General features: G+C 40.5%; 1 pseudogene; it reads left to right on the forward strand.

The window, feature by feature from the left end:
- Window positions 1–24,351: 24,351 nt before the first annotated feature.
- LOC129818274 (cryptic protein-like) overlaps window positions 24,352–26,093 on the forward strand; it is a 51,520-nt pseudogene continuing 49,778 nt past the window's right edge.

The following is a 26,093-nucleotide window of genomic DNA, read 5'->3' on the forward strand; positions in this document are numbered from 1 at the left end:
TATGGAACCCTCATGGGAAGACGAGTTGTGATGAGGTTGCCCCGCTGCATGTATAATTACAGGTGCGTCGGAGTGTGACAAGGATTATGCTAATGTCTGGATGATAGCTAATGAGCATTATCGCAGGTGGTGGGACCTGGGAGAGGTTTGATGGCAGGATTATTTTAAGGCCTGGTTTGGACCTATGAGATCATGAAACTGAGCGGTGGAAATCGGTCACAAAAGTCTGTACGAATGTAAGTTCAAAGGTCACATATTAAGTGTCCATGATGTAGGCTGACTCATAACGATTGTTCTGTTCATTTTTACACATGGTGTACAGATGCTAAAACTATCAACAAACCATGAGATACTACAGTAAATTAATTTGACGTTATAGACTTGCACTCTGTCAACACACACACTGTCACGCCCTGACCGTAGATTGCTTTGTATGTTTCTATTTTTAGTTTGGTCAGGGTGTGATGTGGGTGGGTATTCTATGTCTGGGTATTCTATGTTGTAGGTCTAGGTTTTCTGTTTCTGTGTGTTTGGCCTGGTGTGGTTCCCAATCAGAGGCAGCTGTCTATCGTTGTCTCTGATTGGGAGCCATATTTAGGTACCCTGTTTTCCCACTTTTGTTTGTGGGCGGTTGTTTCCTGTTTAGTGTTTTGTTTTCACCTTTCAGGACTGTTCTTTTGTCATTTTCGTTGCATGTCAAGTGTTTTCCTATTTTATGAAAAATATGACCACTTACCACGCTGCCCCTTGGTCCTCCTCTCCTTCTCCAGATGACAATCGTTACACACACACACACACACTGGCACTCACACACTCACGCACACAGACTTGAAACTCCAGCCACACCACCTGTTCAATACACAGTCCATAAAAAGGACTGTGCAAAGCAATTGACTTTGCCTGATGGGATCAGAGTTGAAAGATATAATCGTGAGAGTTGGTCCAGCATAAGTTGTGTGAATGATCAGAAAATTGGTTTGGTTTTCCGGTTGATGGTTTTCATCTGACCCCACAGACAGCACTCCTTTTTGTAAAGCTCCCAGGAGGCAGAAGCAGGAGATACTGCTGAAGTTTGAGAATCCACTTGATGGATAAGGTATGTTCTTGGTGTGGCCCATGTGCCGACTACATATGTGTAAAGAAATATGACTACGTGCATCTGCCTGCGTGTGTGTGTACGTCAGAGGAGGCTTATGGGAGAAAACATGGAACGGTGTCAAATACAACATTTTTAAACCACGTTTGATTCCATTCCATTTATTTCATTCCAGCCATTACAATACGTTGGTCCAAATCAAATTGTATTGGTCACATACACACATTTAGCAGATGTGTTTGCGGGTGTAGCGAAATGCTTGTGTTCCTAGCTCCAACAGTGCAGTAAAATATAACAATTCACAACACACACACATCTAAAAGTCAAATAATGAAATTAAGAAATATGTAAATACAGTAGAATAGAATACAGTATATACATATTAAATGAGTAAATCAGTATGTAAACATTATTAAAGTGACCAATGATTCCTTACCTATGTACTGTATATAGGGCAGCAGCCTCTAAGGTGCAGGGTTGCGTAACCGGGTGGAAGCCGGCTAGTGTTGGTTATTTAACAGTCTGATGGCCTTGAGATAGAAGCTGTTTTTCAGTCTCTCGGTCCCAGCTTTGATGCACCTGTACTGACCTCGCCTTCTGGATGATAGAGGGGTGAACAGGCCGTGACTCGGATCATTGGTGTCCTTGATGATCGTTTTGGCCTTCCTGTGACATCGGGTGGTGTAGGTGTCCTGGAGGGCAGGTAGTTTTCCCCTTGTGATGCATTGGGCAGACCGCACCCCCCTCTGTATGGTGATGCAGTTGCGGTGATACAGCCCAACAGGATGCTCTCAATTGTGCATTTGTAAAAGTTTGTGAAGGTCTTAGGGGCCAAGCCAAATTTCTTAAGCCTCCAGAGGTCAAATAGGTGCTGTTGCGTCTTTTTCACCACACTGTCTGTGTGGGTGGACCTTTTCAGATCGTCAGTGATGTGTACGCCGAGGAACTTGAAGCTTTCCACCTTCTCCCGAGCGGTCCCGTCAATGTCGATAGGGCGTGCTCCCTATTCTTTTTCCTGAAGTCCACGATCAGCTCTTTCATTTTTTTGAGGTTGAGAGAGGTTATTTCCCTGGCACCACACCAGTAACGGCCAGTAACCGAAAGGTTGCGGGATCGAATCTCCGAGCTGATAAGGTAAAGATTTGTCGCTCTGCCCCGAACAAGGCAGTTAACCCACTGTGCTCCCATGGCGCCGATGACGTGGATGTCAATTAAAGCAGCCCCCCGCACCTCTCTGATTCAGAGGGGTTGGGTTAAATGCGGAAGGCACATTTCATTGAATGCATTCAGTTGTACAACAGACTAGTTATCCCCCTTTCCCATCTCCCTGGGCTATAATCTCTTTGCACCTTGCAGTATTATCCACATGGCAGTGGGTCGGCCAGCTATTGACTAATCTGTAACCGTTATTGAAATTAATTGTGTTCCATGTGTGAGTCACACGGGCCATATGGGAAGTGTAGTACTCTTAGCCCTTGCTCCTTGACAGTTGGCAGCTTGCCAACATAATAAGGTGTTGCCTTTTAGGATGTCTGTAACATAGCTACTCAGTAAAAAAATAGAGCTCTATTTTTATTACATTGCCAGGGTATAAATTAGCCTTCGCTCATGTTGACACCACAACATATATGGCTGAAGTATAAGAGGACCCATGTAGTGTCTGAATTTGCTTTGCATATAATGTTCTTGAATAGGAGCTATAGTTATGTAACGAATAGGAGCTATAGTTAATGTAACGAATATGAGCTATAGTTGTGTAACGAATAGGAGCTATAGTTATGTAACGAATAGGAGCTATAGTTATGTAACGAATAGGAGCTATAGTTATGTAACGAATAGGAGCTATAGTTATGTAACGAATAGGAGCTATAGTTAATGTAACGAATAGGAGCTATAGTTACGTAACGAATAGGAGCTATAGTTATGTAACGAATAGCAGCTATAGTTATGTAACGAATAGTAGCTATAGTTATGTAACGAATAGGAACTATAGTTAATGTAACAAAGTAGGAGCTATAGTTATGTAATGAATAGGAGCTATTGTTAATGTAACGAATAGGAGCTATAGTTATGTAACGAATAGGAGCTATAGTTATGTAACGAATAGGAGCTATAGTTAATGTAACGAATAGGAGCTATAGTTAATGTAACAAATAGGAGCTATAGTTAATGTAACGAATAGGAGCTATAGTTATGTAACGAATAGGAGCTATAGTTATGTAACGAATAGGAGCTATAGTTATGTAACGAATAGGAGCTATAGTTATGTAACGAATAGGAGCTACAGTTATGTAACGAATAGGAGCTATAGTTATGTAACGAATAGGAGCTATAGTTATGTAACGAATAGGAGCTATAGTTATGTAATGAATAGGAGCTATAGTTATGTAACGAATAGGAGCTATAGTTATGTAACGAATAGGAGCTATAGTTATGTAACGAATAGGAGCTATAGTTATGTAACGAATAGGAGCTATAGTTATGTAACGAATAGGAGCTATAGTTATGTAACGAATAGGAGCTATAGTTATGTAACGAATAGGAGCTAGTGTTATTTAACGAATAGGATCTATAGTTATGTAACGAATAGGAGATATAGTTATGTAACGAATAGGAGCTATAGTTGTGTAACGAATAGGAGCTCTAGTTGTGTAATGAAGAGGAGCTATAGTTGTGTAACGAATAGGAGCTATAGTTATGTAACGAATAGGAGCTATAGTTATGTAATGAATAGGAGCTATACTTAGGTAACGAATAGGAGCTATAGTTAATGTAACGAATAGGAGCTATAGTTATGTAACGAATAGGAGCTATAGTTATGTAACGAATAGGAGCTATAGTTATGTGACGAATAGGAGCTATAGTTATGTAACGAATAGGAGCTATAGTTATGTGACGAATAGGAGCTACAGTTATGTAACGAATAGGAGCTATAGTTAATGTAACGAATAGGAGCTATAGTTATGTAACGAATAGGAGCTATAGTTATGTAACGAATAGGAGCTATAGTTATGTAACGAATAGGAACTATAGTTAATGTAACGAGTAGGAGCTATAGTTATGTAATGAATAGGAGCTATAGTTAATGTAACGAATAGGAGCTATAGTTATGTAACGAATAGGAGCTATAGTTATGTAACGAATAGGAGCTATAGTTATGTAACGAATAGGAGCTATAGTTAATGTAACGAATAGGAGCTATAGTTAATGTAACGAATAGGAGCTATAGTTAATGTAACGAATAGGAGCTATAGTTATGTAACGAATAGGAGCTATAGTTATGTAACGAATGGGAGCTATAGTTATGTAACGAATAGGAGCTATAGTTATGTAACGAATAGGAGCTACAGTTATGTAACGAATAGGAGCTATAGTTATGTAACGAATAGGAGCTATAGTTATGTAACGAATAGGAGCTATAGTTATGTAATGAATAGGAGCTATAGTTATGTAAAGAATAGGAGCTATAGTTATGTAACGAATAGGAGCTATAGTTATGTAACGAATAGGAGCTATAGTTATGTAACGAATAGGAGCTATAGTTATGTAACGAATAGGAGCTATAGTTATGTAACGAATAGGAGCTAGTGTTATGTAACGAATAGGAGCTATAGTTATGTAACGAATAGGAGCTATAGTTATGTAATGAATAGGAGCTATAGTTATGTAACGAATAGGAGCTATAGTTAATGGAACGAATAGGAGCTATAGTTAATGTAACGAATAGGAGCTATAGTTATGTAATGAATAGGAGCTATAGTTATGTAACGAATAGGAGCTAAAGTTATGTAACGAATAGGAGCTATAGTTATGTAACAAATAGGAGCTATAGTTAAGTAACGAATAGGAGCTATAGTTATGTAACGAATAGGAGCTATAGTTATGTAACGAATAGGAGCTATAGTTATGTAATGAATAGGAGCTATAGTTATGTAACGAATAGGAGCTATAGTTATGTAACGAATAGGAGCTATAGTTATGTAACGAATAGGAGCTATAGTTATGTAACGAATAGGAGCTAGTGTTATGTAACGAATAGGATCTATAGTTATGTAACGAATAGGAGATATAGTTATGTAACGAATAGGAGCTATAGTTGTGTAACGAATAGGAGCTATAGTTGTGTAATGAAGAGGAGCTATAGTTGTGTAACGAATAGGAGCTATAGTTATGTAACGAATAGGAGCTATAGTTAATGTAACGAATAGGAGCTATAGTTACGTAACGAATAGGAGCTATAGTTAATGTAACGAATAGGAGCTATAGTTATGTAACGAATAGGAGCTATAGTTATGTAACGAATAGTAGCTATAGTTATGTAACGAATAGGAACTATAGTTAATGTAACGAGTAGGAGCTATAGTTATGTAATGAATAGGAGCTATTGTTAATGTAACGAATAGGAGCTATAGTTATGTAACGAATAGGAGCTATAGTTATGTAACGAATAGGAGCTTTAGTTAATGTAACGAATAGGAGCTATAGTTAATGTAACGAATAGGAGCTATAGTTAATGTAACAAATAGGAGCTATAGTTAATGTAACGAATAGGAGCTATAGTTATGTAACGAATAGGAGCTATAGTTATGTAACGAATAGGAGCTATAGTTATGTAACGAATAGGAGCTATAGTTATGTAACGAATAGGAGCTACAGTTATGTAACGAATAGGAGCTATAGTTATGTAACGAATAGGAGCTATAGTTATGTAACGAATTGGAGCTATAGTTATGTAACGAATAGGAGCTATAGTTATGTAACGAATAGGAGCTATAGTTATGTAACGAATAGGAGCTATAGTTATGTAACGAATAGGAGCTATAGTTATGTAACGAATAGGAGCTATAGTTATGTAACGAATCGGAGCTATAGTTATGTAACGAATAGGAGCTATAGTTATGTAACGAATAGGAGCTAGTGTTATGTAACGAATAGGATCTATAGTTATGTAACGAATAGGAGATATAGTTATGTAACGAATAGGAGCTATAGTTGTGTAACGAAGAGGAGCTATAGTTGTGTAACGAATAGGAGCTATAGTTATGTAACGAATAGGAGCTATAGTTATGTAATGAATAGGAGCTATAGTTAGGTAACGAATAGGAGCTATAGTTATGTAACGAATAGGAGCTATAGTTATGTAACGAATAGGAGCTATAGTTATGTAACGAATAGGAGCTATAGTTATGTAACGAATAGGAGCTATAGTTATGTAACGAATAGGAGCTATAGTTATGTAACGAATAGGAGCTATAGTTATGTAACGAATAGGAGCTATAGTTATGTGACGAATAGGAGCTACAGTTATGTAACGAATAGGAGCTATAGTTAATGTAACGAATAGGAGCTATAGTTATGTAACGAATAGGAGCTATAGTTATGTAACGAATAGTAGCTATAGTTATGTAACGAATAGGAACTATAGTTAATGTAACGAGTAGGAGCTATAGTTATGTAATGAATAGGAGCTATAGTTAATGTAACGAATAGGAGCTATAGTTATGTAACGAATAGGAGCTATAGTTATGTAACGAATAGGAGCTATAGTTATGTAACGAATAGGAGCTATAGTTAATGTAACGAATAGGAGCTATAGTTAATGTAACGAATAGGAGCTATAGTTAATGTAACGAATAGGAGCTATAGTTATGTAACGAATAGGAGCTATAGTTATGTAACGAATGGGAGCTATAGTTATGTAACGAATAGGAGCTATAGTTATGTAACGAATAGGAGCTACAGTTATGTAACGAATAGGAGCTATAGTTATGTAACGAATAGGAGCTATAGTTATGTAACGAATAGGAGCTATAGTTATGTAATGAATAGGAGCTATAGTTATGTAAAGAATAGGAGCTATAGTTATGTAACGAATAGGAGCTATAGTTATGTAACGAATAGGAGCTATAGTTATGTAACGAATAGGAGCTATAGTTATGTAACGAATAGGAGCTATAGTTATGTAACGAATAGGAGCTAGTGTTATGTAATGAATAGGAGCTATAGTTATGTAACGAATAGGAGCTATAGTTATGTAATGAATAGGAGCTATAGTTATGTAACGAATAGGAGCTATAGTTATGTAACGAATAGGAGCTATAGTTATGTAACGAATAGGAGCTATAGTTATGTAACGAATAGGAGCTATAGTTATGTAACGAATAGGAGCTATAGTTAATGTAACGAATAGGAGCTATAGTTACGTAACGAATAGGAGCTATAGTTAATGTAACGAATAGGAGCTATAGTTATGTAACGAATCGGAGCTGTAGTTATGTAACGAATAGGAGCTATAGTTATGTAACGAATAGGAGCTATAGTTGTGTAACGAATAGGAGCTATATTTATGTAACGAATAGGAGCTATGGTTATGTAACGAATAGGAGCTATAGTTATGTAACGAATAGGAGCTATAGTTATGTAACGAATAGGAGCTATAGTTAATGTAACGAATAGGAGCTATAGTTACGTAACGAATAGGAGCTATAGTTAATGTAACGAATAGGAGCTATAGTTATGTAACGAATAGTAGCTATAGTTATGTAACGAATAGGAACTATAGTTAATGTAACGAGTAGGAGCTATAGTTATGTAATGAATAGGAGCTATAGTTAATGTAACGAATAGGAGCTATAGTTATGTAACGAATAGGAGCTATAGTTATGTAACGAATAGGAGCTATAGTTATGTAACGAATAGGAGCTATAGTTAATGTAACGAATAGGAGCTATAGTTAATGTAACGAATAGGAGCTATAGTTAATGTAACGAATAGGAGCTATAGTTATGTAACGAATAGGAGCTATAGTTATGTAACGAATGGGAGCTATAGTTATGTAACGAATAGGAGCTATAGTTATGTAACGAATAGGAGCTACAGTTATGTAACGAATAGGAGCTATAGTTATGTAACGAATAGGAGCTATAGTTATGTAACGAATAGGAGCTATAGTTATGTAATGAATAGGAGCTATAGTTATGTAAAGAATAGGAGCTATAGTTATGTAACGAATAGGAGCTATAGTTATGTAACGAATAGGAGCTATAGTTATGTAACGAATAGGAGCTATAGTTATGTAACGAATAGGAGCTATAGTTATGTAACGAATAGGAGCTAGTGTTATGTAACGAATAGGAGCTATAGTTATGTAACGAATAGGAGCTATAGTTATGTAATGAATAGGAGCTATAGTTATGTAACGAATAGGAGCTATAGTTATGTAACGAATAGGAGCTATAGTTATGTAACGAATAGGAGCTATAGTTATGTAACGAATAGGAGCTATAGTTATGTAACGAATAGGAGCTATAGTTAATGTAACGAATAGGAGCTATAGTTACGTAACGAATAGGAGCTATAGTTAATGTAACGAATAGGAGCTATAGTTATGTAACGAATCGGAGCTGTAGTTATGTAACGAATAGGAGCTATAGTTATGTAACGAATAGGAGCTATAGTTGTGTAACGAATAGGAGCTATATTTATGTAACGAATAGGAGCTATGGTTATGTAACGAATAGGAGCTATAGTTATGTAACGAATAGGAGCTATAGTTATGTAACGAATAGGAGCTATAGTTAATGTAACGAATAGGAGCTATAGTTACGTAACGAATAGGAGCTATAGTTAATGTAACGAATAGGAGCTATAGTTATGTAACGAATCGGAGATATAGTTGTGTAACGAATAGGAGCTATAGTTGTGTAATGAAGAGGAGCTATAGTTGTGTAACGAATAGGAGCTATAGTTATGTAACGAATAGGAGCTATAGTTATGTAATGAATAGGAGCTATAGTTAGGTAACGAATAGGAGCTATAGTTATGTAACGAATAGGAGCTATAGTTATGTAACGAATAGGAGCTATAGTTATGTAACGAATAGGAGCTATAGTTATGTAACGAATAGGAGCTATAGTTATGTAACGAATAGGAGCTATAGTTATGTAACGAATAGGAGCTATAGTTATGTAACGGATAGGAGCTATAGTTGTGTAACGAATAGGAGCTATAGTTGTGTAACGAATAGGAGCTATAGTTATGTAACGAATAGGAGCTATAGTTATGTAACGAATAGGAGCTATAGTTATGTAACGAATAGGAGCTATAGTTATGTAACGAATAGGAGCTATAGTTGTGTAACGAATAGGAGCTATAGTTATGTAACGAATAGGAGCTATAGTTATGTAACGAATAGGAGCTATAGTTATGTAACGAATAGGAGCTATAGTTAATGTAACGAATAGGAGCTATAGTTAATGTAACGAATAGGAGCTATAGTTATGTAATGAATAGGAGCTATAGTTATGTAATGAATAGGAGCTATAGTTATGTAACGAATAGGAGCTATAGTTATGTAACGAATAGGAGCTATAGTTATGTAACGAATAGGAGCTATAGTTATGTAACGAATAGGAGCTATAGTTATGTAACGAATAGGAGCTATAGTTATGTAACGAATAGGAGCTATAGTTATGTAACGAATAGGAGCTATAGTTATGTAACGAATAGGAGCTATAGTTGTGTAACGAATAGGAGCTATAGTTGTGTAACGAATAGGAGCTATAGTTATGTAACGAATAGGAGCTATAGTTATGTAACGAATAGGAGCTATAGTTATGTAACGAATAGGAGCTATAGTTGTGTAACGAATAGGAGCTATAGTTGTGTAACGAATAGGAGCTATAGTTATGTAACGAATAGGAGCTATAGTTATGTAATGAATAGGAGCTAAAGTTATGTAACGAATAGGAGCTATAGTTATGTAACGAATAGGAGCTATAGTTATGTAACGAATAGGAGCTATAGTTATGTAACGAATAGGAGCTATAGTTATGTAACGAATAGGAGCTATAGTTATGTAACGAATAGGAGCTATAGTTATGTAACGAATAGGAGCTAGTGTATCTTGAATTTGTTCTGGATTTGGGGACTGTGAAAAGACCCCTGGTGGCATGTCTGGTGGGGTAAATGTGTGTGACAGAGCTGTGTGTAAGTTGACTATGACAAGAGAGACTGGCATGCATAGTATTTATATCATCCCTCTGATTACAATGAAGAGCAAGACGTGCCGCTCTGTTCTGGGCCAGCTTCGGCTTAACTAGGTCTTTCCTTGCAGCACTCGACCACAAGACTGGACAATAATCAAGATAAGACAAAACTAGAGCCTGCAGGACTTGCTTTTTTGAGTGTGGTGTTAAAAAAGCAGAGAATCACTTTATTATGAACAAACCTCCCCCCTTTACAACCATTGCATCTATATTGTGGCAGGAAGAGGTGAGGGGAGGTATCTTGCAGGCCGCTGGCTCCCCTCCCTTTGCCTTATATGGACGTCCTGCCCCAACGAGGTGAGACTGCTGTTCGTTAAGCCAGGGAGTGCTTGGGGATAAAGGAGGAAGCAGCCTGCGAAAATGGGCAGAGTAGGAGAGAGTCAAGTGTGTTATGAAGAGTGGGAGAAGAGAGAGCAATATCTGTGAGATTAGCCGTTGTGACCTGGACTGTCGGAGTAACCCTCTTGTGTACCGGAACGGGTTGACTGAGGACCCGAGTGTGAGGAGTACCCCTGGAGAACGGAACGGACAATGAGAACGGCTTGTGGACTGTGTGGTGATTGGTGAATTCCCCCTTCTTTCCCTGTGTACCAAAATCCCTAAAACTCCCCATTTGCATTCCATTTGTGCTAGTGGTGCATGTTCTGTTGTTGAACTTGGTGACATGGAAACCCTACGCCATTGAGCCGGCTACAATATGTTCTGACAAAGACCGTTTACAATCTAAGGTAACACCAAGTCATTTAGTCTTCTCAACCTGTTCAACAGCCACGCCATTCATTACCAGATTCAGCGGAGGTCTAGAACTTAGGAAATGATTTGTACCAAATACAATGCTCTTAGATTTAGATGTTCAGGACAAATGTAATACTGGTCAACCATTCCAAAACAGACTGCAACTCTTTAAAGGTTCCAGGGACTTTATTAGCTGTGGTTCTGATGTGTATGTGGTTGAATCAGCAGGATACATGGACACACATACTTGTTTAATGCCAGTGGCAACTCATTGGTAAAAAATAGAAAAGCAAAGGGCCTAGAGCTGCCCTGCGGTCCACAACACTTTACGTGTTTGACATTGGAGAAGCTTCCATTAAATAAAACCCTTTGAGTTTTATTAGATGTCTCTGAATCCACAATATGGCAGAGGTTGAAAAGCATTTTCAACAACAGGTCGTGGTCAATAATATCAAGGGCTGCACTGAAATCTAACAACACAGCTCCCGCAATCTCATCATCAATTTCTTTCAACCAATCATCAGTCATTTGTCAGTGCAGTACATGTTGAGTGCCTTTCTCTATAAGCATACTGAGTCTGTTCATTTGTTTCCAGAGAAATAGCATTGTATTTGGTCAAACAATTTTTCCCCCAACATTTTGCTAAGAGCTGGCGGCAAGATGATAGGTCTGCTGTTAGAACAAGTAAATGCTGTTATTTCAGCCACACCCGTTGCTGACAGGTGTATAGAATCGGGTACACAGTCATGCCATCTCAGACTAACATTGGCAGTAGAATGACCTTAAGAGCTCAGTGACTTTCAACGTTGCACCGTCATAGGATGCCACCTTTCCAACAAGTCAGTTTGGCAAATTTCTGCCCTGCTAGAGCTTCCCTGGTCAACTGTAAGTGCTGTTATTGTGACGTGGAAACGTCTTGGAGCAACAACGGCTCTGCCACGAAGTGGTAGGCCAGACAAGCTCACAGAACGGGACCGCCGAATGCTGAAGCGTCTAGGGCAACAACAAAAAATTCCCTGTTCTTAGTTGCAACACTCACTACTGGGTTCCAAACTGCCTCTGGAAGCAACATCAGCACAAGAGCTGTTCGTCGGGAGCTTCATGAAATGGGTTTCCATGGCCAAGCAGTCGCACACAAGCCTAAGATCATGCGCAATGTCAAGCACCGGCTGGAGTGGTGTAAAGCTCGCCGCCATTGGACTCCGGAGCAGTGGAAACACGTTCTCTGGGGTGATGAATCATGCTTCACCATCTGGCAGTCCGAGGGACTAATCTGGGTTTGGCGGTTGCCTGGAGAATGCTACCTGCCCGAATGCATAGAGCCAACTGTAAAGCTTGGTGGAGGAATAATAATCACTGTTTTTCATGGTTTGGGCTAGGCCCCTTCGTTCCAGTGATGGGAAATCTTAACGCTACAGCATACAATGACATTCTGGACGATTCTGTGCTTCCAGTTTTGTGGAAACAGTTTGGGGAAGGCCCTTTCCTGTTTCAGCATGACAATGCCCCCATGCACAAAGCGAGGTCCATACAGAAATGGGTTGTTGAGATCGATGTGGAAGAATTGACTGGCCTGCACAGAGCCCTGACCTCAACTCCATCAAACACCTTTGGGATGAATTGGAACACCGACCTAATCGCCCAACATCAGTGCTCGACCTCCCTAATGCTCTTGTGGCTGAATGGAAGCAAGTCCCCGCAGAAATCTTCCAACATCTAGTGAAAAGCCTTCCCAAAAGAGTGGAGACTGTTATAGCAGCCAATGTGGGTGGGGGGGGGGGCAACTCCATATTAATGCCCAAGATTTTGGAATGAGTTGTTCGACAGCCAGATGTTCACATACCTTCGGTCATGTAGTGTATGTTTGACCATTCTATTTATGTATACACATTCCATATTATTATAAAGCATATTCTTGCCTTATGCATATTGTATATTTATAAGGATATAAAACAAATTATTCTATTCAATATTAGGGAGGAACCTTTCACGGGACAGTTTCCCGGACTCAGATTAGTAGGTTTAGTCCTGGATTAAAAAGCATGCTCAATGGAGATTCTCCACTGAAAAAGAGCTGTTAAATCCAGGATTAGGTTTAAATCTGGGTACGGGAAACTTCAAGTTTAGGGAGTCAGCTCTCCAGTTTATGCATATTGTATATTATGTAATTATTGTTATTGAGGATGTATTGTGCATTCTTAATTATACCTTTATTATTTCCCTGTTAAAGAAACCATTCTACATACTTATTCTGGTTGCTCTTGGATTAAAGAGTTAACAGTGACTCAGCGGCTTGCGTCGTCTTTCTAGCAGAAGACACTGCACCCCCCCCACAAAAAAAGTTTAGAAGGCTAGTATAATACTGTTCAATCATTTCTCTGTCAATAACTTGCTCTGCAAAGAAAATCATGCAAATGATTACTTAATCATTTTCACTTATATTACTAAATTCTGTGCACATCTTCAAATACCCCGCCGCATTAAAAATTCTGCTTGTATTCACAATAATTTAGGACATTAATTACTGTTGTCTGCGGCATTATCAGTTAATTACCAGACTTTGGATGGGATGATAACCAATTATAATTGATACCTAATTATTGAACCGTAAGATTGTTCAATATTAATGTGTCTCGTGGGAAGTCTGGTATAATTACCTTCTTCATTATAATGTCTTACACGTGATGAAATTGAAAGCCAGGCAGCATTCTCATAACATATGCTACATCAGTATCCTGTGTACTGATCTGTATACCCTACTAAAGTTTCAGTAGAGGTCTACACGTAGCCGCCGATTAGAGAGGGGCATAAATCAAGTATTTCCTTGGGCTGGTGTGGATCCTACGGGATTAAGGAGGAACTCTGTAACAGTCCTGGATTAAAGTACTATTTAAAATGCTTTAAGCATTTGCTTTTGCCTGCCTGCAGGGCTAGGTGGGTGGAGTTTGCACTTTCGAGACTTTTCTATCTGTTCCATTGCAACTGGCAAGCTCAGTCAAGCACAACTAACATATTTGAAATCATTTCAAGTAGTATCTGAACCCAGGTCTGCTCTGCTGTGGCTATTTCAACTAGAAGGTGTGGGGCCTAGTGTGGTTGATTTGTGGTATGGCAATTTATTTAACAGTTAGTGAATTTACAATGATAAAATAAAGAAATACACTATAAAAACACGACTTGTTTGTTTCTTTAGGATTCATGAACACAGTCACCAAAGCAAGAAATCTTCAAAGTATGCCTTTAAGAAACACTGAGAAAAAGATGAGGCAAGTTTCTAAATATCTACACCGGTTAATTTGTTCCTTCATATGCCTTTTCCTTGCAGCTCCTCTGTGGGGCCCTCTACAGTTCCCGCACAGGCCCTTCCTCACAGCTCCACTGTGGGACCCTCTACAGCTCCACACCCACCCACATTGTAATTCATTATGGGTGATATTTCATAGAAATCTGGAAACACTGGACTTTCCTTATTAACTTTTTTGTATTCATAGTTTGCGTCCCAAATGCCCCCTTTTCCCTATAGTGCACTTGACCAGAGCGCTATGGCCCCTAGTCAGAAATAGTGCCCTATGAATAGCAGTGGTGGAAAAAGTACCCAACTGTCATACTTGAGTAAAAATAAAGATACCTTAACATAAAATGACTCAAGTAAAGGTCACCCAGTAAAATTCTACTTGAGTAAAAGTACTTGGTTTTGAAATATACTTAAGTATCCAATTTCAAATTCCTTATATTAAGCAAACCAGATGGCACCATGTTCTTGTTTTTTAAATTTAAGGATAGCCAGGGGCACACTCCAACACTCAAACATAATTTACAAACAAAGCATTTGTTTTTAGTGAGTCCGCCAGATCAGAGGCTGTAGGGATGACCAGGGATGTTCGGTTGATAAGTGCGTGAAATTGACTAGTTTCTGTTACGAACGATGAGGAAAAATGTGAGGAGTCAGGCGCAGAGAGCAAAGATATGGGGGAAAAAAACACTCTTTAATGTTCAACCAGAAGAACAACTGGTAACGTCAAAACATTGGCGTAAAATTCACTCGAATACAGTAAACACTGGAAAAAATAAATCCAGACAGTGGAAAACCCCAATAATACGAACAACCTCATACAAAACAGAAAGAAAAGCCCGCACAAACAGGAGCGGGCTAAACAAACTTAAATAACACCACCCTAACAACCAAACAATGAACAGGTGAAAACAATTAGACAAAACCAAACGAAAAGGAAAAAGGGATCGGTGGCAGCTAGTAGACCGGCGACGACGACCGCCGAGCGCCACTCGAACAGGAAGGGGAGCCACCTTCGGTAATGCTCGTTACAGTTTCCTGTCCGGCTAAGCATTCAAAATGAAACAAGTACTTTTGGGTGGCAAGGAAAATGTATGGAGTACAAAGTACAATATGTTCTTAAGGAATGTAGTGAAGTAAAAGTAGTCAAAAATATAAATAGTAAAGTACAGATACCCCAAAAAACAACTTAAGTAGTAATTTCAAGTATTTTTACTCAAGTACTTTACACCACTGATGAATAGGGACGCATCCATAATGTTTCCATTGTGGCTATGATTTATGCATACCTATAAAGCCTTAGTATTTTCCTTTTGTTAACTAGCTTACGCAGGGGTGAGATGGAGGGAGAGAGAGGGCGAGAGAGGGAGTGTATGTTTCCAAATGTGTGAATATTATAAGGTTATTTGTTAGATTAACTGATTAACATTAGAAATGGCATATTCCTGAGACACCTGCACCTGTCACTATATGTATAGTATATTTGCAGTGAATGAATGTGTATACTTAGCCTTGTGTTTTTCATCAAAATAATGACGTGCGATCAACAAAAATGAGGAACAAACATTTGAAATACTTTCAATAGCAAAACGTTGAATATATATTAATATATATGATGATATATGATAAAAATTTTGATTCTACACACTGTTGGCATTACAACCTTTTCTAAACTACAAGTAAATTCACTTTCAACTAATGCTACAGAACACTTATAAAAAGGCATGCATAGTCCTACTCTCGGATACACGTGGATCTTTCAAACTCTCCTTTCAACAATCTGCTGAGGTGTATTCAACTTGCACATAGATCTCTTTCATCTCCCTTCAAAAGTTACCTCAAGTTCAATCTGTAATTTGTGTTCTAGATATAAGAAACTGTTCTGTAAGGTGGCGTGAAGGGGTTACAGAGATGATGAGGATGCTGATTCCTTATAGGATCATCAGCATAACAAACATGAGTCCTTCATTTCCAGAATATGTTCTAAAAAGCTCTGTTGACGTCTTGAGACCCCACGAGAGTTGGTCTTACTTAACTCTTGGAGACGTTCTGTGGGGGATACTAAGCAAGCATTTCCAAGCATCTCCCCAGCCTGAAAGAGACACATAAGCTGTTTCTTTCTTCTCAATCCCTTTTTGAGTTGATAGCTTCCAAGAGTCTTCCCACTGTTGTGCGAATCCTTGTGTGCCACCAACACTAATGGTTTCCTCCGGCTTGTCTCTCCTTCTCACCCTCTTGGGTGGTTGCTCGAGGGTCATACACCTAAGTCAATCTGAATGAATCCTGCAAAAAAAGAAAAGTAAAATCACTAAAACAAGGATTAGGCTTTTTCAACATTTTGGTTACTGTTTACATGAAGTTGCTATTTTGCCTGTTGACTGCACAGTAGCTGTACACTAGTAACAAATTTGGATGAACATGTTACATAGAAAATACTTGCATTTCACTGTCGATACGAATGGTTCAAAAGAAACATCTGTGGTGAACCCGAGAAGAACAAGGTGCCAGAAAGAGTCTCCAACCTACAGTAACAGTTCCTGTTCTTATTTACAACAGGGCTGGGCAGGAGAAAAGAGTTGGAGCTACAAATCGATTGTTTGAATCTCCTACAAAAGGGAAAGAAAGCAAATCAGAAGCACAATTAAAGACTTTGGGGTAACTCCTGTGCCGAACAGGAAGCCTCTATATAGATTGCCGGAGGACAGAGAAGTTGATGAGAATTGGTGTTTTCATAGAAGACAGCTGTGAATGGAAATCAATGCTAATAAAGAACCTGTTCAGTGTTTGAGCTGGGCCTTGGAAGAGCACAAAGAGAAGGAATACCTTCAGGGGGATGGATTGAACAACTAGACTAGCAGTAGATTTGTAAATAAACATTAAGTGCTTTCTTCCATTTTGAATCACTTCAGTATTCCATAAAACCATATGAAGAGACGACAAGCTATAGGTAATCATCCACCTTAATCAGTGGCGACCCGTCATTCAGGGCAGGTGCGGTTTGAGCCCCAAATGTTTAGCAAAAAAAAGATAAAATATGGAGTGTAGGGGTTGGTAATGTTCTCTAATTGCACCGTGATTGGCTCAGTGTTCTGTCACTCATGAGGACACTAGGTCACTGCAAAATCTACGGGGAGAACTCGAAAATGTAAGCCCCTTAGGTGTTGCCATTGAGTTAAATTTGAAGTGCCCATCCAAGAAGGCTAAAGGTCATTGGCCACAGATAAAATTATGTCAAATCACATTATATCTACCATAGCTTTGATTGGAATGATCAGATCATGTCAACATCATACATAGCAAGCGAGCAGTCATCGTCATGAATTAAGTCGACTATCTACTGGCAAATCCTTTTCAATCCTTGCCATGTGAAGATAAATTATAGATAAAACATATCGGTGCTCATCGGCCATTGGACATGAACATTACACAACAAGTTGGAAATAGCAAATTCAACAATGAGTGGTTTGAAAGGAATCAGTGGCTAACTGTAACCATTGCAAAGCCATCACTAGCATGCTATTCATTGGAGTGGATGTGTGGTCCAAGTCTGGGTTTAAGGTTCTCTTTCCCATGCCAAATATTTTCAGTCTCCTGAGGGGGGTGAAGGTTTTGTCGTGCCCTCTTCACGACTGTCTTGGTATGTTTGGACCATGATAGTTCGATGCTGATGTGGACACCTAGGAACTTGAAACTCTTAACCCTCCCCACTACAGCCCCATCAATGTTAATGGGGGCCTGTTCGGCCCGCCTTTTCCTGTAGTCCACTATCAGCTCCTTTGTCTTGCTCAAACTGAGGGAGAGGTTGATGTCCTGGCACCACACTGACAGTTCTCTGACCTCCTCCCTGTAGGCCATCTCATCGTTGTCGGTGATCAGGCCTACCACTGTTGTGTCGTCAGCAAACTTAATGATAGTGTTGGAGTCATGTTTGGCCATGCAGTCGTGGGTGAACAGGGAGTACAGGAGGGGACTAAGTACACACCCCTGAGGGGCACCAGTGTTGAGGATCAGCGTGGCAGATGTTTTGGTGCCTACTCTTACCACCTGGGAGCAGCCCGTCAGGAAGTCCAGGATCCAGTTGCAGAGGGAGGTGTTTAGTCCCAGAGTCCTTAGCTTAGTGATGAGCTTCCTGGGCACTATAGTGTTGAACGCTGAGCTGTAGTCAATGAACAGCATTTTCACATAGGTGTTCCTTTGTCCTGGTGGAAAAGGGCAGTGTGGAGTGCGATTGAGATTGCGTCATCTGTTGATATGTTGGGGCGACATGCGAATTGGAGTGGGTCTAGGGTGTCCCAGATGATGCTGTTGATGTAAGCCATGACCAGCCTTTCAAAGCACTTCATGGCTACCTACGTGAGTGCTACGGGGCGGTAATCATTTAGGCAGGTTACCTTTGCTTCCTTGGGCACAGGGACTATGGTGGTCTGCTTGAAACAGACTCGGTCAGGGAGAGGTTGAAAATTTCAGTGAAGACACTTGAAAGTTGGTCCGCTTATGCTTTGAGTACACTTCCTGGTAATCCGTCTGGCCCAGTGGCTTTGTGAATGTTGACCTGTTTAAAGGTTTTGTTCACAACGAATACCAAGCTCATTATCATACCGTCATCCAGAACACCTGGTGCTCTCGTGCATGCTTCAGTGTTGCTTGCCTCGAAGCGAGCATAAAAGGCATTTAGCTCATCTGGTAGGATCGCATCACTGGGCAGCTCGCATCCAGGTTTCCCTTGGTAGTCCATAATAGTTTTCAAGCCCTGTCACATCCGTTGAGCATCAGAGTCGGTGTAGTAGGATTCAATCTTAATCCTGTATTGACTCTTCGCTTGTTTGATGGTTCGTCAGAGCATAGCGAGCTCTAGCCTTTAGCTCGATGCAATCCCGTTGCACACGGCAACAGCAAAAGGTATCGTGCGGGAGCGCTTCCATTTATTCAGCCGGGTGGGTATCCCGCGGGAAATCCTGACAGACCAGGGCACCGCATTCATGTGTTGTGTAATGAAAGATGTCTGCAATCTTTTACGAATCAAACAGGTGAGGACCAGCGTGTTCCATCCACAAATGGAAGAGCTAGTCGAACGCTTCAATAAGACCCTAAAGCAGATGCTGAAGGTCATTGAGAGAGACAGGAGGAACTGGGACCAGCTGGTGCCGCACCTGATGCTCTTGGTATGCAAGGTACCCCAAGCATCCACTGTGTTCTCCCCCTTTGAGCTCCTGTACGGCCATCAGCCCCGCGGACTGCTGGACCTAGCAAATAATGTCTGGAAGGACAAAATGACCGCTCTTCGCAGAATTGTGGAACACGTGGAGGACATGAGGGATAGGATGAAGGTAATTTGGCCAGTGGTGAAGGAGCATATGATCTAGGCGCAATGCACCCAGGACCCCGTATACAACTGGGGGGGCCCAACCATGAGAGTTCCACCCGGGTGAGAAGGTCTTGGTGCTGATCCCCACAACAGAGAGCAAATTCCTGGCTACGTGGCATGGATTACACCACATCGTCGAGCGGTTAGGTGACGTCAATGATAAGGTCCACCAACCGGGGCATAGAAAACCCCTCCAGCTTTACCATGTGAACCTACTGAAGAAAGGGCATGCACGAGAGGAGCAGTGCGCAACGTGGACCAGGCCACAGCAGAACCCACTCTCCATCAAAGTTTCCATGGGGGAAGAGCTCAGCCCTACCCAACGACAAGCACTCCGAGTGTTGGTCCAGCAGAATATGGCTGTGTTCTCCAAGGGGTCGGGGCGCACAGATCTCATGGAACATCATGTCCACACAGGTCTGGGAGAAAAAGTGTGAAAACGGCCATACCGGATACCAGAAACTCAGAGGGCGGCGGGCCAGCGGGAAGTGACGACAATGCTAGAGATGGGGCTACTGGAGGAGTCCCACAGTGAGGTGTCTAGCCCTATAGTCTGGTACCAAAACCAGACGGAACCGTCTGCTTCTGCAACGACTTTCGGGGCCTGAACGAGGTCAGTAAATTCGATGCCTACCCCAGGTGGAAGGCAAGATACGTCAGCACCCTGGACCTGATGAAGGGAGAAGACAGCCTTCTTCACCCCGGGGAGGGGGGGGGGGGGGTATAACACTACCGGGTTTTGTCTTTCGGGCTCCACGGGGCCCCAGCGATCTTCCAGCGACTCATGGACCATGTCCTGCACACGTTGAGTACGCTGTTGCTCATTCGTGTCATGACTTTACTTTCATTAATCTGAAGACTGTTATTTACCTAATCAACTAACTATGTTTAATTGTTACCCGATTAAATGAATCATGTAACAATTAACTAATTCAGATTTGGGGCACCACGAGAGCGGTTATTTAACTTCTTCTGGCTGCAAGCCCGAGGCCGCCCACAATATGACAACAGCCACCTCAAGTGCAGGGCGTGAAATTCAAAATATATATTTTTTAAATATTTAACTTTCACACATTAACAAGTCCAATACAGCATATGAAAGGTACACATCTTGTGAATCCAGCCAACATGTCCGATTTTTAAAAATATTTTACAGGGAAGACACAATATGTAAATCTATTAGCTGACCACGTTAGCAAAAGACACCACTTTTTTTACTCCAACAGTTTTTTACTCCATCAGTAGCTATCACAAATTCGACCAAATAAAGATATAAATAGCCACTAACCAAGAAACAACTTCATCAGATGACAGTCTGATAACATATTTATTGTATAGCATATGTTTTGTTAGAAAAATGTGCATATTTCAGGTATAAATCATAGTTTACATTGCAGCTACAGTCAGAAATTGCACCGAAAGCAGCCATAAAACTTACAGACGCAACGTCAAATACCAAATTACTCATCATAAAACATTTCTGAAAAATACATAGTGTACAGCAAATGAAAGACAGGCATCTTGTGATTCCAGCCAATATTTCCGATTTATTAAGTGTTTTACAGCGGGAAAAAAAAGTCGCGTTATATTAGCTTAGCACAATAGCCAGAAACACTTGGGAGCCGGCAACTACGACAGATATATGAAATAACATCATAAAATGGGTCTTACTTTTGCTGATCTTTCATCAGAATGTTGGACAAGGTGTCCTTTGTCCAGAACAGTCGTTGTTTGGATTCAGAACGGACACTTTCCCTCTTCATTTAGCAAGCCCGCTATCCGGGTGGCACGACACTCTCCATGTCAACAAACGGAAGAGAACGGAACACGGCAAAACTCCCAAAAAAATTTCAATAATCTGATGAAACTATATTGAAAAAACATACTTTACGATGATATGGTGACATGTATCAAATAAAATCAAAGCCGGAGATTGTAGTCGCCTATAACGGCAGCTAAACAAAAGGCAATCCCACTGTCCAGCTCGCGCTCTTCAGAGTACCCGAAAATGGGTGACACGTCATTCCAAGATGATGTGTTCCATCTCAGACCAAGATATTCACTTAATTTCTTCTCTCACAGCCTCTTGACACCCAGAGGAAGGTGTATGACGTGCATGTATACTAATAGGTATTGTGCCCATTTATAGGCAGGAAGAAGAACAGAGCATCGATTTCAGACTTTCCACTTCCTGGTCAGGAAATGTGCTGCAGAATGAGTTCTGTTTCACTCAGAGATATAATTCAAACGGTTTTAGAAACTAGAGAGTGTTTTCTATCCAATATTAATAATAATATGCATATTGTACGAGCAAGAATTGAGTACGAGGCCGTTTGAAATGGACACCTTTTATCTGGCTACTCAATACTGCCCCTTGCAGCCCAAACAGGTTAACAAGTCCAATACAGCAAATGAAAGGTACACATCTTGTGAATCCAACCAACATGTCCGATTTTAAAATGTTTTACAGCGAAAACAGCACGTATATTTATGTTAGCTCACCACCAAATACAAAAAAGGACAGACATTTTTCACAGCACAGGTAGCATGCACAAAGCCAACCTAACTAACCAAGAACCAACCAAACTAAGCAACAAACAACTTCATCAGATGACAGTCTTATAATATGTTATTCAATAAATCTATGTTTTGTTCGAAAAATGCGCATATTTCAGGTATAAATCATATTTTACATTGCAGCTACAATCAGAAATTGCACCGAAAGCAGACAGAATAATTACAGACACCAACGCCAAATACCTAATTACTCATCATAAAACATTTCTGAAAAATACTTAGTGTACAGCAAATGAAAGACAGGCATCTTGTGATTCCAGCCAATATTTCCGATTTATTAAGTGTTTTACAGCGAAAACACAATATAGCGTTATATTATCTTACCACAATAGACAGAAACACAAGCCATTTCCCAGCAGCAAAAGTTAGCGATCGTAACAAACCAGCAAAATATATATAATTTTTGACTAACCTTGATATTCTTCATCAGACGACAGTCCTATAACATCACGTTATACATACACTTATGTTTTGTTCGAAAATGTGCATATTTAGAGCTGAAATCAGTGGTTATACATTGTGCTAACGTAGCTACTATTTCCCACAACGTCCAGATATTTTTCTGACACTTTTTCTGACACACATATTCTGACCAAATAGCTATTCATAAACATAACTAAAAAATACATGTTGTATAGGAAATGATAGATCCATTAGTTCTTAATGAAATCGCCGTGTTAGAATTCTAAAAATAACTTCATTACGACATCCAGCTTCGGTATAGCTAGAGTACCCAAGAGCTGGGTGCCGACGACTAGTTCACATGTACGACAGATATATGAAATAGCATCATAAAATGTTTCCTACTTTTACTGATCTTTCATCAGAATGTTGGACAAGGGGTCCTTTGTCAAGAAAAATCGTTGTTTGGATTTAGAACGTCCATTTTCCCTCTTGAATTAGCAAGCGCACTAGCCAAGTGGCACGAATCTCTCCATCGTCAACAAACTCAGAGAACGGAACACGGCAAAACTCCCCAAAAAATGTCAATAATCTGATTAAACTATATTGAAAAAACATACTTTACGATGATATTGTCACATGTATCAAAATAAAATCAAAGCCGGAGATATTAGTCGTCTATAACGACAGCTTATCAGAAGGCAAAACCAGGTTCCTTCACGCGCTCTCCAGAAAACAGGAAACTGGTGACACGTCATGCCGAGAGCTTTTATTCGACCCCAGATCAAGTTATACACTCCATTTCTTCTCTCACTGCCTGTCGACATCTAGTGGAAGACGTATGAAGTGCATCTATACTAATAAATATCAAGGACATTTATAGGCAGGGCCTAGAACAGAGCATCGATTTCAGATTTTCCACTTCCTATCAGGAAGTTTGCTGCAAAATGAGTTCTGTTTCTCACAGATATAATTCAAACGGTTTTAGAAACTAGAGAGTGTTTTCTATCCAATAGTAATAATAATATGCATATTGTACGAGCAAGAATTGAGTACGAGGCCGTTTGAAATGGGCACCTTTTATCCAGGCTACTCAACACTGCCCCTGCAGCCCAAAGAGGTTAACAAAAACACTTTCAATTGTTCAGATTTCATACACAACGTAGAGGATGGAAACTTCGTACATGTAGCGTGTATACTTCTCAAGTTACAGTATTTCCTTTCTAACATTTTTAATGATTTCACAAAATATCAACCAAACCGACATCAGTGTTCTTTTAGGTCACCTCTGCCCATTCTGCACATTCTATGTTAAAAATATTATTCCCGTATTCACTTGAAAACGTGTTAGATTTTCGGCGGGAAAATGTCTGCGTAGACGAAGGCACATTCCTTAGGTGAATTTGGAGAGGGAGATGCCTGAATGTTCTCTCCTTGATTTACAACAGGGCATGATCTGTCAACCCCCCACCAGTTCCCTTCTCCCCTCTCTGTGGGTGAGAGGGGGTCTGGTTAAAGTTATTTATTGCAAAGCTGATCTGACCTATTTGGATCGTTACAGGACAGTCATGACATTCGGATGATATAATGGTGCACAGTGACAGTTGGGAGTCCCATCTCTGTAGGCTACTGGCGGTGGTGGATCCGCTAAGGGATGCGGGGCTGTGTGCGAACCCCCAGTACCTGGGCTATCAAATCGAGAGTGGGAAACGTGAAGCCCCAAGAAGAAAAAAATTCTGCCTTTGGGGAATGGCCAGTCCCCCGAACCAAGAGGCAGGTGCAGTCGTTCCTGGGGTTAGCGGGCTATTACAGCTGATTTGTACCTAACTTTGCCGCAATGGCTTCTTCCCTCACATACCTGACTAAGGCGTGCCTGCCCCAGATAGTGCGATGGACCGAGGACACTGAGGTGGCATTCCAGGCCCTGAAGGACGCGCTGTTCGCACTCGGTACTCGTCACCCCGGACTTCTTAAGAAACCTCCTGGTCCAAACAGACAAGTCTGACACAGGGGTGGGGGCCGTCTTTTCCCAAGAGCAGGAAGGCGAGGAGAACCCCACCATGTATGTCAGCAGGAAGCACCTCCTGAGGGAGAAGAAGCACTTGATTGTCGAGAAGGAGTGCCTCAAGGTGAAGTGGGTGCTGGACACCCTCAAGTATTACCTCCCCTGGAGGAAGTTGACCCTGATCACCGACCATGCCCCCTTCGTTTGGATGGCAAGAGGTAAGGACACGAATGACTGCATCACCCACTGGTTCCTGTCCTTAAAGCAATTCTCTTTCTCTGTCATTCACAGGTCTGGCGCCTGGCACGGCAATGCGAATGCCCTGTACCCCGGGGGGTTGGTGATAGAGGGGAGGTACGTGCCGCAACGTTGGCTCCCTCTGCTGGGAGTACCCGGGTTACGCACCCTGACGCTGATGGCACCAATTAGGTGTAATTAGGGGAGAATGCCAACCAGCCGTGCAGGCCACATAAATGTAGCACCATGGCACACCACAGGAGTGGAAAAAGAGAGAGGGGAAACAAAGCTCCCAGAAGCACGGAGCCGAATATGAGAAGAAGGACCGAGCTAACCCTAAGTGATTTCGTTGTTACGTTTGTTTTTTGTTGCCTAGTAAAGTCGTGTTTTCTGACTAGAATCTCTCCGTCTATCTCTGTGTGCTCAACCCAACACCCCACGGTTTACTAAAGCCTCGGGGGAGCAATTATGATGCCTGACTGTATTTAGACATAGCATATTTAAAGTTTTTTTCATTAGAATTATACACTGTCTTTTTAGGCCTCATCAGTAGCCTATTGAATTGAATCTTGCTTATTGACTATATTTGACTATGTCCAGACTGTAATTTACAGTAGACCTAGCCCCTATGTCAGTGTGAGTGCTATAGCCTATGTTTAACAATGTATTTCCATATTTAATTAAGAAATGCATTTAGTATAATGTGGACTGCAAACATGTTCGACACATTTTACAAATATATGGCAGGTTATTTAAAGAACTAGGCTATAACGGACTAGCATTCAAATTGGATTTGATGACAACACAATACATAAAAGACTGTAGATACACAACTTGAAGCAACCACATATTTTGCCATGGAGCATGTTCTGATTGGCCAGTAAAGAGCCAAGCCTCGACACACTCACACTTGATAATTCATCAAAACCCAGACCTTTCGCGCCACCACCATCTACTGTGGCCACTATGAAAATTACCAAAATATGACACACCCCCGAACCTATAAAGCTTCCGCCAGCGATAAGATTTATACATTTAATTACATTTGGTTTGTTAATAAAACAGAGCCACATAAATGAAAACTAAATGTGTGACTTTAAGCAAAATGCAGAACTGTGTGTGTGTGTGTGTGTGTGTGTGTGTGTGTGTGTGTGTGTGTGTGTGTGTGTGTGTGTGTGTGTCTGTGTCTGTGTCTGTGTCTGTGTCTGTGTGTGTGTCTGTGTGTGTGTGTGTGTGTGTGTGTTCTTAACCAGAGTACTCTGCTCTAGTCTCTCCTGCTTAATCATTATTTTAAAATAGTAGTCTCTGGCTCTGATCTCCCAAACATTTTTCATCAG

The sequence above is a fragment of the Salvelinus fontinalis genome, chromosome 21 (genome assembly GCF_029448725.1).
Source record: "Salvelinus fontinalis isolate EN_2023a chromosome 21, ASM2944872v1, whole genome shotgun sequence".
Lineage (NCBI taxonomy): Eukaryota > Metazoa > Chordata > Actinopteri > Salmoniformes > Salmonidae > Salvelinus > Salvelinus fontinalis.